This window comes from Aegilops tauschii, chromosome 6, assembly GCF_002575655.3.
Source record: "Aegilops tauschii subsp. strangulata cultivar AL8/78 chromosome 6, Aet v6.0, whole genome shotgun sequence".
Taxonomy (NCBI): domain Eukaryota; kingdom Viridiplantae; phylum Streptophyta; class Magnoliopsida; order Poales; family Poaceae; genus Aegilops; species Aegilops tauschii.
The window spans coordinates 83,376,381-83,395,336 of record NC_053040.3 but is presented as its reverse complement, the minus strand read 5'-3'; positions in this window follow the sequence as shown (position 1 = coordinate 83,395,336).

Genomic DNA, 18,956 nt, shown 5'->3' with positions numbered 1-18,956 from the left:
CGACAGTGGGCGAGCTTCGAGACCTGATACGGTCATACAACCCAGCGGTGGTGTTCTTATCAGAGACAAAAAATCGGCAAAAGCTATGGAGAGGTTAAAGTGGAGTTTGGGTTTCAGCCATGGAGTGGCAGTGAGTTGTGTGGGCAAAAGTGGAGGGCTAGCGTTGTGGTGGAGGGAATATGTAAGTGTAAGTGTCAGGCCGTGGTGTCAGTATTACATAGATGCCCAAATGGAGGTGGACGGGAAAACCTATAGATTCACTAGAATCTATGGGGAGCCGTGTGTGGAAAAAAGAGCAAAAACGTGGGAAGTGTTGAGGTACTTGAGAACACAAGATGATTTGCCATGGATTTGTGTTGGTGACTATAATGAGGCAACGGTGCAAAAAGAGCAGACTGGTGGTAAGCCTAGATGCATAAAACAGATGGATGAGTTTCGGGATTGTTTGGCGGATTGTGGGCTAGCGGACATGGGATTCTTAGGGTATCCGTTTACTTGGGATAACAAGAGGCAGGCGGAGGAAAATATTCAGGTCAGACTCGATCGAGCAACGTGCACGGCGTCCTTCATGCAGATGTTTCCGGCTTCGGAAGTGCAACACATCCTAACGGAGGAGTCTGATCATCAGGCGCTCCTAGTTCGGGTTGCGTCGACACTGGTCGCCAACTCAGAGAGAGCGCAGCGGCCCTTCAGGTATGAAGCAGCGTGGACCAGGCACGCGGACTACGAAGGAATGATAGCCGCTGCATGGGAGAAGGCCCATGCGGCCAATCACCGGCAGCCGGGCGTAGGGGCAGCATGCAAGCAATTTGGCTTGATGGCCAAGGCAATGCAGGAGTGGAGCAAAGAGGTGTTTGGATCAATAAAAAAACAGATCGAGCATTTAAAATGGCAGCTGCGAGACGCGAAGGAAAGGGCTCTCCGGACGGGATATAGGCAGGAGATAAAAGATATTGAGGACCAGCTACATGAGTTATACGAGCGAGAGGAGATATACTATAAGCAGAGATCAAGAGTGGATTGGTTACAATATGGCGATCAAAACACTCAGTATTTCCATAACAGAGCCTCGCATAGGAAGAGGAAAAATACGGTTAAGGCGTTACGTAGGGAGGATGGAACTAAATGCACTGATGATGATGGCATGCGTGTGATGGCTGCAAAGTTTTATGAGCGACTGTTCACATCTGAGGGGTCAAGGGATATGGACAAGATTTTGCAACATATTGAGACGACCGTGACGGATGAGATGAATGCGCGATTGTCAGCACCGTTCACAGATGTCGAAATTGAAAAAGCTTTGTTCCAAATGGGACCATTGAAAGCTCCGGGACCGGATGGTTTCCCGGCGATGTTTTACCAAAGACACTGGTCGTTGGTGAAAGAGGAGGTGTGTGCTGCTATTCGTGAGTTCTTGGCTGGGAGAACGACTCCGGCAGGCTTTAACGATACGGTGATTGTGATGATCCCCAAGGTGGCTTCCCCGGAGATGCTTGCTCAGTTCCGACCCATTAGTTTGTGCAATGTATTGTATAAGATCGCGTCAAAAACGTTGGCAAACAGGCTTAAGGAGGTGTTGCCTATGCTGATTGCGGAGGAGCAAAGTGCATTCGTCCCAGGGAGGTTAATAACGGATAATGTGTTGGTGGCCTATGAGTGCGTTCATGCAATTAGGAGGAGGAAGAGGAGAAAACCACTTTGCGTGATTAAGCTTGATATGATGAAGGCATACGACATGGTGGAGTGGGTGTTTCTCGATCAGGCGATGGCACAGTATGGATTCTCTGCTCACTAGAGAGAGATGATCATGAGGTGTGTCAAGACAGCAAGTTTTTCGGTTAAGTTGAATGGGGGTCTCTCAGACAGATTTCTCCCGTCGAGAGGACTCAGGCAGGGGGACCTGTTGTCACCCTATCTTTTTCTCTATTGTGTCGAGGGATTCTCAGCTTTGTTGAAGCACGCTCAGGAGGAAAAGAGGATCAAGGGTGTCTCGTTTGGGAGCACTGGCCCCACGGTCACTCATTTGCTGTTCGCTGATGACAGCATTGTGTTCTTGGAAGGGTCTCATGAAAATTTTCTTTGCCTACGTGCTATCTTGCAGGATTATGAAGGGGCTTCGGGGCAGAAAGTAAACTTGGATAAATCAGCCATATTCTTTGGGAACGGGTGTGATGAGGATGAAAAGGTGGCTCTCAAGCAAACGTTGGGCATATCTTCGGAGGCGCTCAGTGAGCGATATTTGGGACTACCAACAGTCGTAGGGAAATCTAAGGATGGAACTTTCCAGTATGTCAAGGAGAGCGCAAAAGGAAAAGTTTCAGGTTGGAAGGGCCAAGGACCGTCCAAGATGGCCAGGGAGGTTTTGATCAAGTCAGGGCTTCAGTCTACTCCAACTCTCACCATGAGCTGCTTTCAACTCACGAAGAAAATGTGCGGGAACCTGTCATCTATATCTTCAAACTTCTGGTGGGGTGAGGCGAACGGTGAGAAGAGAGTACACTGGATTGCATGGGATAAGATGTGCACGAGGAAGAAAGAAGGGGGGCTTGGATTCAGGGACCCGGAAATGTTTAACCAAGCATTGCTTGCAAAACAGGCCTGGAGGTTGCTTCAAGTGCCAAACTCGTTGTGCGCAAGAGTACTAAAAGCAAGATATTATCCAGAAAATTCCATTCTTAATGCTTCTTGTCCGAGTGGGGGGTCTTTCACATTCAGAAGCATAATCCACGGCCGGGAGCTGCTGTTACAAGGACTCATTTGGCGCATTGGTGACGGATCAAGGATCCGGATTCACCACGATAACTGGATCCCGCGGAAGGGCAGCCTGAAGCCACTGGGCCAGGTTTTTGTCCCGGGCATAACGAGAGTTGGTGACCTACTGGATGCTACGAACACTGGATGGATATGGCGAAAGTGCAGTATATGTTTCCTCCGGGGGAAGCAGACGAGATCAAGCATATAACTGTGGGGGGGGGGGCGACGGTGGAGGATTATCTCGCTTGGAACTATACGAAGAACGGAGAGTTCACGGTCAGATCAGCCTACCATCTTGGTATGGCGCTGAAGCAGGCTAAAAGCGGGAGGCCCGGGTCCTCCTCATCGGTCGCAAGCCACAAAGCGTGGATGAATCTATGGGATACGGTGGCGCCGGGCAGGATGAAGATCCACACGTGGCGTTTGATCCGTAATGGGCTTGCGGTGGGCTCGGAGTTACATAGGCGAAAGATCAAGCCGGGAGTGTTTTGTGCGGTGTGCGGTAGGGAGGAAACGAATTTACACAGATTTTGGCGATGCCCCCATTCTGCAAATTTCTGGACCTTGGTGTGCTCGGAGTTGGGAACATCGGTGGCGATCCCACCGGAGTCAGTTCGTTCCCAGAGTGCACTTTCACAATGGCTCATGTCCTGGTTTGGTGAGGCGTCGGACGATGCCCGAGCGATCATGGTGCAGGGCTTGTATGCTCTGTGGACGGCAAGAAACAACACGCGGGAAGGGACGAGGATCCAGGAGGCGAGTGACATGGTGGAGATGATCAAGAGGCTCATGGAGGAGTGGCAGCAAGTGCATGGCAAGGACAGCAAGACCCCTCGATCAATTCCAATACAGAAGTGGACCGCGCCTGAGCATGGCTGGATTAAGGCGAATGTAGATGGTGCAACTACCAAAGGAGGAGAGAAGGGGGGCGGGGGGGTGGTTTTCCGGAATTCAGACGGAGCATTCTTCGCTGCGGCGTGTCAGAGCTACCCGAATGTAGGTGATCCAGCATCGGCGGAGCTTCAAGCATGCAGGAGAGCTGCCCAAATGGCGGGAGAGCTTAATCTAGCACGGGTACATATTGAGATGGACTGCCAAGAAATGGTACGAAAGTTGCAAAGTGCAAATGATGATCTCTCCACGTTCGGGCCAATGATTAAGGAGGTTAAAAATCTGCTAGCAACGCGGGAGTGGAAGGTGACATGGGTTCGAAGGACGGCAAATGGAGCTGCGCATATTCTAGCTAAGGTAGGAGTAGCGATTAATCGTAGTATGGTCTGGGTGCACGATCCCCCAGAATGTATTTTGCAGTTGCTTTCGGCAGAAATCCCTGCCCCTTATGACTGAATAAAGTTGAAGTGAACTTAAAAAAAAAGGGCAACGCCGGTCAACCGACTGGAAACACCTCTCACACCGTCACGCATATGGTCATATCGTCGTTTGTTCCACGCATCACATTGCGTACATCTTTCCCTTCATAAAAGTCTGGACATGTTTTGAATAAGGGCCACCTGAGACCGCTTGTAAACTACAACATCTCTGAGCTAATCTCTGGGTATCAAGAGGGAACGTGTCCGGTTTATAAAGGAAGTGCAACTATTGTTGCTCCGTTAGCCTCAAAACTTCTCATGCTCTTGAAGTAGGCTATCGCATGACACGTCCCAAGCCCCCGCATTTTTCGGATCCGCTTGCAATATTTGAGACATTTATTGCACTGTTAGGGTTCAGCGCCCCGGAAATTACAAGTCTGCAATTTTTGAGATAATTAATTATTGTTATATCTGTTTTTGCTGCAGGATTACTTGAAAAAGAGGAATTAAATGATGTTGAGTATTAATCTTTGCCGAGAGTACCACTCAGCACTACTATCTTTTCCGAGTGCTACTCTCGGTAAATGTGGTAACCTAGTGTAACATCCCAAAATTCTAAATTTTAAAATGTTATATTAATCAAGTAATAATGATTGCTTGTGTGGTTGTTGTTTGAAATTGAGTGGAAACTTAAAACTTTTTGGAAGTTGAATGAAAGGGAATAAAAGGATTTTTCCTATTATTCATTTTTGCATTCTGTATCTTTACAGGAATTCAAATTAATTTCAACACAAAACCATGGAGTGAAGATAATATGACTTCTTCCGTTAAAGAAATGAAAAAGGGATTTGAATTCCATTTGAAAATATTCCACCCCAAAAACTTTTTGCAATTCAACGATTTCATGAGAGAAGATAAAATGACTTCTTCAAACATAAGTGAAAGAGAGTTGGAAGTTTAAAGGGATCATTTTGAAAGTTCATTTGGATCACCTTTTGAAAATTTTCTCTTTGGAGTTCTCCCATGTGAGTTTCAAAATCATTTTTATTTATTAAAATAAAATAAAGAGTGAAGGAAATATGACTCCTTCAAACATCAGTCAGAATATTGGGAAAATGAATTATGAAACAAACAAATAAAATTCGAAATCATTTGCATAGCTATTTTCTTGATTTATTGAATATTTGCTTATTTGGGTTTTATTCAAAATATTTTTCCTCTAAAAGATACTAAATAAGGGTGAGGGTAAAATGACTCCCCCCATGAGAAAAATAGTTGAAATTATTTTGGAGCCATTTGATATTGGTAAACGATTAAAAACAGCCGAATGATCTACGCATCGCGCAAACCGCCTCGTACTGTTGACGCGTGTCCCATGTGGGTCTCAACTGCACGCACGCCTTATCTCTTCCCCTTTCCCCTTTCTTCTACCTTCGTCCCTCACCGCTCGTTTTATCTCCCGGCACCAATCCATCTCCTTCCACCTAGCCTCGCGCTCCCTCCTTCTTGCCTTCCTTGTCTGCTGCGAGCGGAGGTGTGCTGCGAGCCCGGAGCGGCGGAGTTGGGAGCAAGGACGCCGGAGTTTGGGAGCGCTCGACCTCATCGATGCTGCAATCAATGGAAGCACCACCGAGCCAGGCAGCGCTCCCGTGGAGCTACAATGGAGATCGTCAAGGCCGTCCATCGATGATGCGATAAAGGTACGGCGCACCGCCGGTGCTACACTACAGCTGCAATGAAGCATCGGAGCGGCCGATGTGAGATGCGACGGGATGCCGGTGATGGAGCACCACTGCGCCGACGGCGGAGTTGCAATGAGGCATTGTGGCCTCCCGTCGGTGCTGCGATGAAGCCGCGACGAGCCGCCGGTGCTGCGATGACGCTGCGACGAGCCACCGGTGCTGCGAGGAGCCACCGGTGCTGCGATGAAGCTGCGATGAGCCATCGGTGCTGCGATGGAGCACCACCCCGTCGGCATCGGAGTTGCAATGAAGTGTGTGGCGGAGCTGTGACGGGCTGCAGTGGAGCACCGTCGCCCTGGTGTTGGCGTTGCAATGGAGGATCGTTGAACTGCTGTTTGGTGCAAGCCGGATGGGGCGCGTCGGCCGCCGGTGCTGCAATCCAACTTGTCAGTGCCGCCGGCTGACTGATGCAAGAGGAGACGGGGTGTGGCGAGCGCTGCGATCGACTAGCTCTGTTGACGGGAAGGGGGCGTGCGTCTGGTGCTGCGAGCCGGGCGGCGCTGTTTTCCCATGGCGACGTGCGCCGTCGCTTCGTTGTGCCTAGAGGAAGATGAGATGAGATGGATGCGTTTGACGAATCCAATGGCTGCGGGGGGGTCGGATCCGACGGCTGCAGACCCGACTGATTTCCCTAGAAAATCAGCCGGATGATTCGTAGCAGCGGCCTTTGATATTTTCAGAAAGTCATTTTGAATTTATTTTTTGCACTGGATTGCTTCTGCAATTTTTTGCAAATATTTATATATTTTATTTTGAAAAAATAAGTAATTCACAAGGATCCACATATCGCCTAGTATTTTTGTGCACAATTTCAATTTTTCTGAGTTCGTTTGCTATTTATATCTAGCACTTTGTGCTTCATAAAAAACAAAGGGAAAACACAACTCAGGCAGCCCCGCCCCCACCCACCCCCCCACCACCACCAGGACGGCCCAGTCCAGCCGCCCCTCCCCTTTTTTCCCTCCTAGCGGAGCCCATCGCCCTTCCTTCCCTTTTTTTCTTTCCTTTCTTCGTCCTTCCTTCTTTCTCTGTTCTTTCCTTCTGTACACGAACCTGATCTCGTTCTTCGTTGGATTTGATCTCCGGATCATCCTTTCCTTCTAATAAGATGTCCTATAAATAGTCGAGCCTTCCCTTGACTGATTTCCCCAAAACCATTCACCCAAACCCTCTCGTATCAACCGCAAGAACGAGTTGGATCTCGACGTAGTTCATCGAAGTTCACCGGCCGTTCCCGATGCTGGTAAGCCACCCTAGGCCTTCTTCTTCTGCCAATCAACTTCTTTCGTCGCAACTCACCCGTTTGATATCCACTTGTCATTTCTGGGGCCAGTGCTCTTGACAAGGAGTGATTGCAGTCTAGCTGTGTCAAATTGGGCGTGAAGTGTCCTTCTAGGTTTTGACTGATAGAGCAGAGGACTGAAAATCCTCTTTAGTTTCACACATGGGACTCTAAATCTCAATTGCGCTAGTTCTGTGGTTCGATTCCACAACAAAACAAACAATGAATGAATGTGGGCGGTCAACCAGGTAAGCCTGTGCCCAGAAAAGAAAAGACTAGGGAGGGATTGGGAGAAGATTTCACACTGGAAAATGAAAAAAAAACACCACAACTGCGAGCTCGTCCATCGACACTGGAGCACGTGAGTTCACCAGAGAAATGAGCACGCCCCGCTCTGCACCGACGTCCCCGAGGACCAACTCCACCACCCCATGAACTCCCTCGACACGCCGCCCCCAACCCCCTCCTCGCTGGCCGTCGTCGCTTGCCGGAGCCGCCGCTACGTCGTCGCCCTCTTCCCTGCTAGGCCACGCTCCCGAGCAAATACTATTTCAGCCGACCAAAATGTGACACGTTTCCCTGGTTGACCCCTAGTAAAATCACGTTTTCACATAAGTTCTGTTTATAATAGAGCCACAATTTTTTCATACTAAATCCAGATTGAGTGATTCCAAAGCCCACATCTCCAAAATTTTGTCATCCTTCCATTGGGACAGAAAGTGTTTATGTATGAGAGTTTTAAATTTGAATTTGATCGGATTTGATCTAAACACTAAATTTGGCCTAACTTTTATATAAAAAATTTATTTTTGAGTAATTATTTTTCCTACTGTTTATATATGTTATATACCTATCCAGTAGATCAATAAAACTAAAAAATTTAAACCATTTAAAATTGTTTTGGAACAGATCCATGTTTCAACTTGATTAGACCATAATTTTTGTTTTAGAAAAGCTTTTAATTTGATTCTTTTTGCAAATTAAATTTTGAGAAAAATACTTTCTGTTAAACTAACAAGTTTATATTTTTCATTTCTGTTAAAATTTTATTTCTATATCAGAGAGCCTTATTTGTTTTTGTTTGATCTTCTTGAGTTTTTCCCTAAGTTCTTCATAGTTTCTTTTAGTTTTCTTTATGTTTCTTTATGCTTTCTTTCGGTTTTGGAGTGATTTTTTTATATGTATGCAATTGTTTGGTTACAATAGATTTCTCGGAGTGTGACGAGTAGAATTATCAGGTATTGTGAGTGCGATGAACTTCACCAACAAGTACCAGTCAAGTCATTTTGATCATACTTTTACTACCTATGTTTTATTGCATTAGATCCACCCTTAAACTTGCATCAAGTAGGTATATGGAAATTGTGCCCTTGAGTAGTATCATGAGGTAGGAACCCAATACCTTTGTTACCAAGCCCTGAGAACCGGTGAATTAGTTATGCTGCTATGCTTGGGTTGGCATGAGTGAATTTTATGAAAGTTTTGAGTAATAAATTGGGTTAACCTTAAGGTGGTAACAATTTCAACACACCTATGCGTGGATTGGTTGCGGGCACCTGATTTCTCTCAGGATCTGCCGGGGCACCTAATGTCTATTAGGATTTGCCCAGGGGATCCGGGTGTCTACCTGTGATCACCCTATGGAATGCCACCCAGGCTCAAAGAGGATGGATCTTTCAAGACTAGAAGTTTACATGTGCAACCACAAGCCATTATGGGTTCTGGCACAGTCGAGTGAAAGATCGTGGATGTCTCCTAGAGGGGGGGTGAATAGGCGCTTTAAAATAATTACGGTTTAGGCTTGAACAAATGCGGAATAAACCTAGCGGTTAATTTGACAAGCACAAAACCTACAACAACTAGGCTCACCTATGTGCACCAACAACTTATGCTAAGCAAGATAAACAACTAAGTGATAGCAAGATATATGACAAGAAACAATATGGCTATCACAAAGTAAAGTGCATAAGTAAAGGGTTCGGGTAAGAGATAACCGAGGCACGCGTTGACGACGATGTATCCCGAAGTTCACACCCTTGCGGATGCTAATCTCCGTTTGGAGCGGTGTGGAGGCACAATGCTCCCCAAGAAGCCACTAGGGCCACCGTAATCTCCTCACGCCCTCGCACAATGCAAGATGCCGTGATTCCACTAAGGGACCCTTGAGGGAGGTCACCGAACCCGTACAAATGGCAACCCTTGGGGGCGGTCATCGAACCCGTACAAATGGCAACCCTTGGGGGCGGTCATCGAACCCGTACACTTTGGCAACCCTTGGGGCGGTCACCGGTACCCGTCAAATTGCTCGGGGCGATCTCCACAACCTAATTGGAGACCCCGACGCTTGCCCGGAGCTTTACACCACAATGATTGAGCTCCGAACACCACCAACCGTCTAGGGCGCCCAAGCACCCAAGAGGAACAAGATCAAGGGCACCAAGCACCCAAGAGTAATAAGCTTCTCAACTTGTAACTTCCACGTATCACCGTGGAGAACTCAAACCGATGCACCAAATGCAATGGCAAGGGCACACGGAGTGCCCAAGTCCTTCTCTCTCAAATCCCACCGAAGCAACTAATGCTAGGGAGTCAAAAGAGAGGAAGAACAAGAAGGAGAACACAAGAACTCCAAGATCTAGATCCAAGGGGTTCCCCTCACATAGAGGAGAAAGTGATTGGTGGAAATGTGGATCTAGATCTCCTCTCTCTTTTCCCTCAAAAACTAGCAAGAATCCATGGAGGGATTGAGAGTTAGCAAGCTCGAAGAAGGTCAACAATGGGGGAAGAACACGAGCTCAAGAGATAAGGTAGAATGGGGAAGAAGACCCCCTTATATAGTGGGGGGAACAATCCAACCGTTACCCCCCACACCAGCCCCGCAGAGAGCGGTACTACCACTTGGCCAGCGGTACTACCGCTCCCCCTCGCGGTACTGCCGCTGGGCCCAGAGCGGTACTACCGCGGTGGTCAGGGCGGTACTACCGCATACGAGCGGTACTACGGCCCCCACTGCCGCGGCTAGTACCGTAAAACCCAACACGAAAAAAGACCCCTCGAATCGAGGCGGTACTAGCACGAGACCGCAGCGGTACTACCGCTTGTAGCACCCAAGCGGTACTACCGCTCCGGCCCGCGGTACTACCGTTGGGACCAAAACTGCCATAACTTCTGCATATGAGCTCCGAATTGAGCAAACTCAAGCTTGTTGGATAGAGGAAGACGAGTAGCATCAAAACAGCGAGGTATGCCAACAAATAGAGGAGTGAAAACTCCAACCGAGAAGAACCGGCATAACCTCCAACATCGAAAACATCATAGAAGATGCGAGTGAACTCAGTTTTCGATGAACTCGAGCTTGTCATCAAGATGATCATAAGCTCCAAAACTCACAAAGAGAAGAACCAAACAAGAACCAATAAAGATGATGCAAGGATGCAATGGTTTGAGCTCTCTATGAACGATACGATCAAGCTACTCATTGAGAGCCCCCCTTGATAGTACGGCAATCGATCCTATAACCCGGTCTCCCAACTACCATCATGAGACCGGTAAAATAGAAAACCTATCAAGAGCAAACCTTTGCCTTGCACATGGTCCACTTGAGCTAGATGATGACGATCTTGACTCCCTAAAGATGGACCACCTTTCTTGATTGCGTTGGCTCGATGAAGACTAGTTGATTGCTCCCCCATACTCCACTATGGGTGAGCCACCCTTCCGCACATCTTCACAAGTCCATTGTCACCACAATGGCTTCAAGCATTTGATCTCTTCGTGATGCTTTACTTGAACTTGCCCGCTTCACTTGAACTTGCACACCGCAACCTAACCCCACAAAGAACTCTCACAATGGCCATGGGTTAGTACACAAAGCGTAATTGACAATGCTTACCATACCATGGGATCACTTGATCCCTCGGTACATCGTGTGCGCTTTGTGTGTTGATCAACTTGATTAACTCTTGACTTAGTCTTGATCAACCTTGACTCTTTCCAACTCTCTTCATTTGGATGATGTCTTGAAGGTAAACATGAATGATCACACAATCTTCTTCTTCAAGACATGCTTGCAATAAGCTCAACTCTCACATGACCAATCTTTGGATAATTCCTTAATAACACCTTGGTCACCACATAAACTCCTTGAAACCAACACATGGACTTCAAGAAATGCCTATGGACAAATCCTTCAAATATAACTCAAGGCAACCATTAGTCCATAGAGATTGTCATCAATTACCAAAACCAAACATGGGGGCACCGCATGTTCTTTCATCGAGTAACTTGTAGCAAAACTTACCGAGTGGTACTACCAAAGGAGGGGATTATAGCCGGGATGGGTACTGCCCATGGTTAAGGGGACCTCTAAGAAAAAACTATGTCTTGATCATCCAGTTCTTAAATACCAGCAAGTGTGAGGACTATAACAGAGGTGATCGGGTCTTGTCGGGAAAAGTGCGCAAACCTCTGCAGAGTGTTCAACTAATCGATTAGCCGTGTCCCCGGTTACGGACAATTTGAGCAACTGGAATTTGGATTATCTGGAGATCTCAACACTATTACCGATTAAATGAATTTGGGTTAATGTTAACTTTGGGATACCCCCTACTAATAAAGCAAGGTGTGCTTCGTCAAATTTTTCATCCATTCATCGCCGAAAGAATTTTTTCTACCCGAGGTGGTACTAAATTCTTATGCGTTTATCTGCTAGAAAAAAGAATTTTTGTACGTGGGCCGCGCGCTGTGGCCCAGCGAAGCCAGCCCACTTACTTTTCTGCCCGTGCAGTTGAGAAAAATCTATTTCCGCACTCGGAGTTTCGCACAGGACAACCAATAATTGGCTGGCCCATTTTTCTAGTTTCTGTGTTTTACTTCTATTTTTATTCTCCTTTCCTTATCTCTTTTTCCCTTCCAAGTTTATTTTTCTTTTAGAATTTATTTCATAAATTGAAAATTCTCAAAAAATGTTCAAAATTTAAAAAACAAATACTGGAAAATGTTCATAATTCCAAAGTTTTGTTGCTATTTTGAAAAATATACGGTTGCAAAAAGTTGCCCTTTTAATAATAAATATTGTTTTTGAAAACTGTTTGGAATTTCTAAAAAGAAAGTGGCATTTGTAAAAATGCTCCAAATTTGAAAAAAATTCATGTTTTAGTGAAATTTTCAAAATTAAAAATAATATTCGTGTATAAAAGATACACATTTTTTAAAAATCTTATGAATTTTCAACACATGTTTCCGTTTAAAAAAGGAACAATTGTATTCGTGCCCCTAGTTGGGTCACGCTCGACTGATTTGCCCCTATTTTTTCAACAATCACGGTTTTGCCCAGCTCACTTCACTCGCCTTGTGTTTTTGCCCTTCTGGGGCGGTTCCGACCAATCACGGTTCGCCACATGGAGCCTGCTCACTGGTCGAAACCACCCCGGAAGGGCAAAAACACAAGGCGAGTGAAGTGAGCTGGGCAAAACCGCAATTGTTGAAAAAATAGGGGCAAATCAGTCGAGCGTGACCCAACTAGGGGCACGAATACAAAATCCCTTTAAAAAAATGTTGTCATGTTTTTATAAAAAAATTGGTGTTTTCATAAAATATTTGTGAATTTTAAAAGATGTTCCCTTTCATATTTTGTTTGCGTTTTTTCATAAGTGAACATAATTTTCAAAAAACTGTTTAGAATTTTAAAAACTGTTCATGTTTCCTAGAATATTCAGAAATTTCATGCCTTAAAATCCCCTCGATTGAAAGGATTGAAAGGAACAGTAGATCGAATAACTCATGGGCCTTCTCTGGCGTACGATGACGTAAAACAATGCTGACAATTGTGGATTGTCGATATGTTTATTGATCGTATGCCGTAGCATATATAGAGACATAGAGTACAAGGGCAAGAATATCTCAACCGTATCCGTTATACATGGAAAGGATCAAGAGATATCCGTAGACTAGGAAACAATAAAAGGAGATCCTAGCTGCCTAAGTACATGCAATCATGAGTATCTCAACACCCCCCCCCCCCCCCCCCCCCGCAGTCGATACGTCGCGAGTGACGCAGAGACTGGACCGAAACTCCTCGAAGGTAGACGTCGGTAACCCCTTGGTCATGACATCGGCGAACTGCTGAGCGGTGGGAACGTGTAGCACACGAATGCGGCCGAGAGCCACCTGCTCACGCACGAAGTGTATGTCCAGCTCGATGTGCTTCGTGCGGCGATGATGAACGTGGTTGACGGAGAGGTAAACAGCCGAGACGTTGTCACAGTACACAAGAGTGGCACGTGAAACGTCATGATGAGGCTCCTGAAGAAGTTGCCGTAACCAGGAACACTCGGCAATAGCCATGTACTCTGCCTCAGCACTGGAACGAGAGACCGTAGGCTATCGTTTTGACGACCAGGAGATGAGGGATGGCCCCAAGTAAATGCAGTAACCGGAGGTGGAACGATGTGTATCCGGACAGCCAGCCCAGTCAGCATGAGAGTAAGCGACCATGTCGGTGGAGGACGATGCTGTCAAGGTGAGCCCAAGGGACATAGTGCCGCGGATGTAGCGTAGAATCCGCTTCACCAGGTTCCAGTGGCTATCGCGAGGAGCATGCATGTGTAAGCACACATGCTGTACGACATCCTGCAAATCCGGTCGTGTGAGGGTTAAGCATTGAAGGGCGCCGACAATAGACCGGTAGAACGGGCCATCTGGTGCAGGAGAACCCTCAAGCGTGGAGAGTTTGGCCTTCGTGTCAACCGACACGCTCAAGAAGCTCATGGGCGTACTTCTGTTGATGAAGGGAAAACCCGTCGGAGCGCCGAGTGCCCTCAATGCCGAGGAAGTAATGAAGCGGCCCCAAGTCCTTCATGGCAAGTTCGGTGCTGAGACGAGCAGTGAGCTGGTCGAGAAGCTGAGCTGAAGAAGCCGTGAAGATGATGTCATCGACGTAGAGCAGGAGATAAGCGGTCGCCGGACCGTGATGTTACACGAACAGGGAGGCGTCGGAGCGAGTAGCTCGGAAGCCTAACTGCTGAAGGAAAGCGGCGATACGCTGGTACCAAGCTCTCGGCGCCTGCTTCAGTCCATAGAGGGACCGAGAGAGTAGGCACACGTGATCAGGATGATCGACGTCGACAAAGCTGGTGGGCTGCTGGCAATACACCTGTTCGACGAGATGGCCATGGAGGAACGCGTTCAAAACATCCAGATGATGAACCGGCCAGGCACGAGAGACCGCAAGCTAAAGAACAGTGTGAATCGTGCCCGGCTTGACGACCGGAGCGAAGGTGTCGGTGAAGTCAACTCCAGCGCGTTGCCGGAAGCCGCGAACCACCCAACGAGCTTTATATCGCTCAAGGGCGCCGTTAGGACGCGTCTTGTGCCGGAAGACCCACTTCCCGCTAATGATGTTGGCGTGGCAGGTGTCGGTGTCAAAACCGGCGGATCTCGGGTAGGGGGTCACGAACTGTGCGTCTAAGGTCGATGGTAATAGGAGACGGGGGACACAATGTTTACCCAGGTTCGGGCCCTCTCTATGGAGGTAATACCCTACTTCCTGCTTGATTGATCTTGATGAATATGAGTATTACTAGAGTTGATCTACCACGAGATTGTAATGGCTAAAACCCTAGAAGTCTAGTCTGTATGACTGTCCTCCTTTCCGGACTATGCCCTCTCGTTTATATAGATACTGGAGGGGACTAGGGTTGTACAAAGTCGGTTACAGAGAAAGGAATCTTCATATGTGATCGCCAAGCTTGCCTTCCACGCCAAGGAGAGTTATATCCAGACACGGGAGAGAGTCTTTGGTCTTGTATCTTCACAGCCCATTAGCCCGGCCCATGTCCAACAGGCCGGACGCTCGAGGACCCCTTAGTCCATGACTCCCTCAGTAGCCCCTGAACCAGGCTTCAATGACGAGGTGTCCAGCGTGCAGATCGTCTTCGGCATTACAAGGCGGGTTCTCCTTTCCGAATACTCCAAGATAGCCTTCGGACGAATGTGTCCGGATCTGCAACACAAGTACCACACATACAGCCGTAGAGAGTATAATATTTCACGAGTCCCATCCACTAACAACTTTTCGCAAGATGACATCACGCCTGCCCGGTCATTATTTTGAACCGTTTTCGTCTGCGTTCCGCGTTTCGAGATGCGGTTTCCATTGGCACGTCTTGTCAAAGCAGAGATCGTGTCCCTTATTGCGGGATTCTTATCAATACGGGCATGGGTAACCCAACCATGCCGTTTACACAACCCTTGGGAATAGGCGAGTGGGGACGCGTTCGATATTCACTTCCTTTATAAGGGGATAAGGATTCTTCTTCTTCACCCACGCCTTCTTTCTTCCTCTTGAAGGAAATATGCCCTAGAGGCAATAATAAAGTTATTATTTATTTCATTATATCATGATAAATGTTTATTATTCATGCTAGAATTGTATTAACCGGAAACATAATACATGTGTGAATACATAGACAAACAGAGTGTCACTAGTATGCCTCTACTTGACTAGCTCGTCGATCAAAGATGGTTAAGTTTCCTAGCCATTGACATGGGTTGTCATTTGATTAACGGGATCACATCATTAGGAGAATGATGTGATTGACTTGACCCATTCCGTTAGCTTAGCACACGATCGTTTAGTATGTTGCTATTGCTTTCTTCATGACTTATACATGTTCCTCTGACTATGAGATTATGCAACTCCCGTTTACCGGAGGAACACTTTGTGTGCTACCAAACATCACAACGTAAGTGGGTGATTATAAAGGTGCTCTACAGGTGTCTCCGAAGGTACTTGTTGGGTTGGCGTATTTCGAGATTAGGATTTGTCACTCCGATTGTCGGAGAGGTATCTCTGGGCCCACTCAGTAATGCACATCACTATAAGCCTTGCAAGCATTGTAACTAATGAGTTAGTTGCGGGATGATGTATTACGGAACGAGTAAAGAGACTTGCCGGTATAGAGATTGAACTAGGTATTGAGATACCGACGATCGAATCTCGGGCAAGTAACATACCGATGACAAAGGGAACAACGTATGTTGTTATGCGGTTTGACCGATAAAGATCTTCGTAGAATCTGTGGGGGCCAATATGAGCATCCAGGTTCCGCTATTGGTTATTGACCGGAGACGTGTCTCGGTCATGTCTACATTGTTCTCGAACCCGTAGGGTCCGCACGCTTAAAGTTCGATGACGGTTATATTATGAGTTTATGTGTTTTGATGTACCGAAGGTAGTTCGGAGTCCCGTATGAGATCGGGGACATGACGAGGAGTCTCGAAATGGTCGATACGTAAAGATCGATATATTGGACGACTATATTCGGACATCGGAAAGGTTCCGAGTGATTCAGGTATTTTTCTGAGTACCGGAGAGTTACGGGAATTCGCCGGGGAGTATATGGGCCTTATTGGGCTTTAGGGGAAAGAGAGAGGAGAGGTTGGGCGCCCCCCAAGGCCTAGTCCGAATTGGACTAGGGGGAGGGGCTGCGCCCCCTCCTTCCTTCTCTTCTCTCTCCCCTTTCCTTGACTCCTACTCCTACTACTTGGAAGGGGGGGAATCCTACTCCCGGTGTGAGTAGGACTCCTCCTAGGGCGCGCCATAGAGAGGGCCGGCCCTCCCCCTCCTCCACTCCTTTATATACGGGGAGGGGGCACCCCTTGGAGACACAACAATTGATCTCTTGATCTCTTAGCCGTGTGCGGTGCCCCCCTCCACGATATACCACCTCGATCATATCATAGCGGTGCTTAGGCGAAGCCCTGCGTCGGTAGCAACATCATCACCGTCATCACGCCGTCGTGCTGACGGAACTCTCCCGTGAAGCTCTGCTGGATCGGAGTTCGCGGGACGTCATCGAGCTGAACGTGTGCTGAACTCGGAGGTGCAGTACGTTCGGTACTTGGATCGGTCGGATCATGAAGACGTACGACTACATCAACCGCGTTGTGCTAACGCTTCCGCTTTCGGTCTACCAGGCTACGTGGACAACACTCTCCCCTCTCGTTGCTATGCATCACCATGATCTTGCGTGTGCGTAGGAATTTTTTTTGAAATTACTACGTTCCCCAACAGTGACATCCGAGCCTGGTTTTATGCGTAGATGTTATATGCACGAGTAGAACACAAGTGAGTTGTGGGCGATATAAGTCATACTGCTTACCAGCATGTCATACTTTGGTTCGGCGGTATTGTTGGATGAAGCGGCCCGGACCGACATTACACATACGCTTACGCGAGACTGGTTTTACCGCCGTGCTATGCACACAGGTGACTAGCGGGTGTCAGTTTCTCCAACTTTAGTTGAACCGAGTGTGGCTACGCCCGGTCCTTGCGAAGGTTAAAACAGCACTAACTTGACAAACTATCGTTGTGGTTTTGATGCGTAGGTAAGAACGGTTCTTGCTCAGCCCGTAGCAGCCACGTAAAACTTGCAACAACAAAGTAGAGGATGTCTAACTTGTTTTTGCAGGGCATGTTGTGATGTGATATGGTCAAGACATGATGCTAAATTTTATTGTATGAGATGATCATGTTTTGTAACCGAGTTATCGGCAACTGGCAGGAGCCATATGTTTGCTGCTTTATTGTATGCAATGCAATCGCCCTGTAATGCTTTACTTTATCACTAAGCAGTAGCGATAGTCGAAGAAGCATAAGATTGGCGAGACGACAACGATGCTACGATGGAGATCAAGGTGTCGCACCGGTGACGATGGTGATCATGACGGTGCTTCGAAGATGGAGATCACAAGCACAAGATGATGATGACCATATCATATCACTTATATTGATTGCATGTGATGTTTATCTTTTATGCATCTTATCTTGCTTTGATTGACGGTAGCATTATAAGATGATCTCTCACTAAATTTCAAGATAAAAGTGTTCTCCCTGAGTATGCACCGTTGCCAAAGTTCGTCGTGCCCAGACACCACGTGATGATCGGGTGTGATAAGCTCTACGTCCATCTACAACGGGTGCAAGCCAGTTTTGCACACGCAGAATACTCAGGTTAAGCTTGACGAGCCTAGCATATAACAGATATGGCCTCGGAACACGGAGACCGAAAGGTCGAGCGTGAATCATATAGTAGATATGATCAACATAGTGATGTTCACCGTTGAAACTACTCCATCTCACGTGATGATCGGACATGGTTTTAGTTGATATGGATCACGTGATCACTTAGATGATTAGAGGGATGTCTATCTAAGTGGGAGTTCTTAAGTAATATGATTAATTGAGCTTAAATTTATCATGAACTTAGTCCTGATAGTATTTTGTAAATTATGTTGTAGATCAATAGCTCGCGTTGTTGCTTCCTTGTGTTTATTTTTGATATGTTCCTAGAAAAAATTATGTTGAAAGATGTTAGTAGCAAAGATGCGGATTGGATCCGTGATCTGAGGATTATCCTCATTGCTGCACAGAAGAATTATGTCCTTGATGCACCGCTAGGTGACAAACCTATTGCAGGAGCAGATGCAGATGTTATGTACGTTTGGCTAGTTCAATATGATGACTACTTGATAGTTTAGTGCACCATGCTTAACGGCTTAGAATCGGGACTTCAAAGACGTTTTGAACGTCATGGACCATATGAGATGTTCCAGGAGTTGAAGTTAATATTTCAAGCAAATACCCGAGTTGAGAGATATGAAGTCTCCAACAAGTTCTATAGCTAAAAGATGGAGGAGAATAGCTCAAGCAGTGAGCATGTGCTCAGGTTGTCTGGGTACCACAATCGCTTGAATCAAGTGGGATTAATCTTCCAGATAAAATAGTGATTGACAGAATTCTCTAGTCACCATCACCAAGTTAGTAGAACTTCGTGATGAACTATAGTATGCAAGGTATGACGAAAA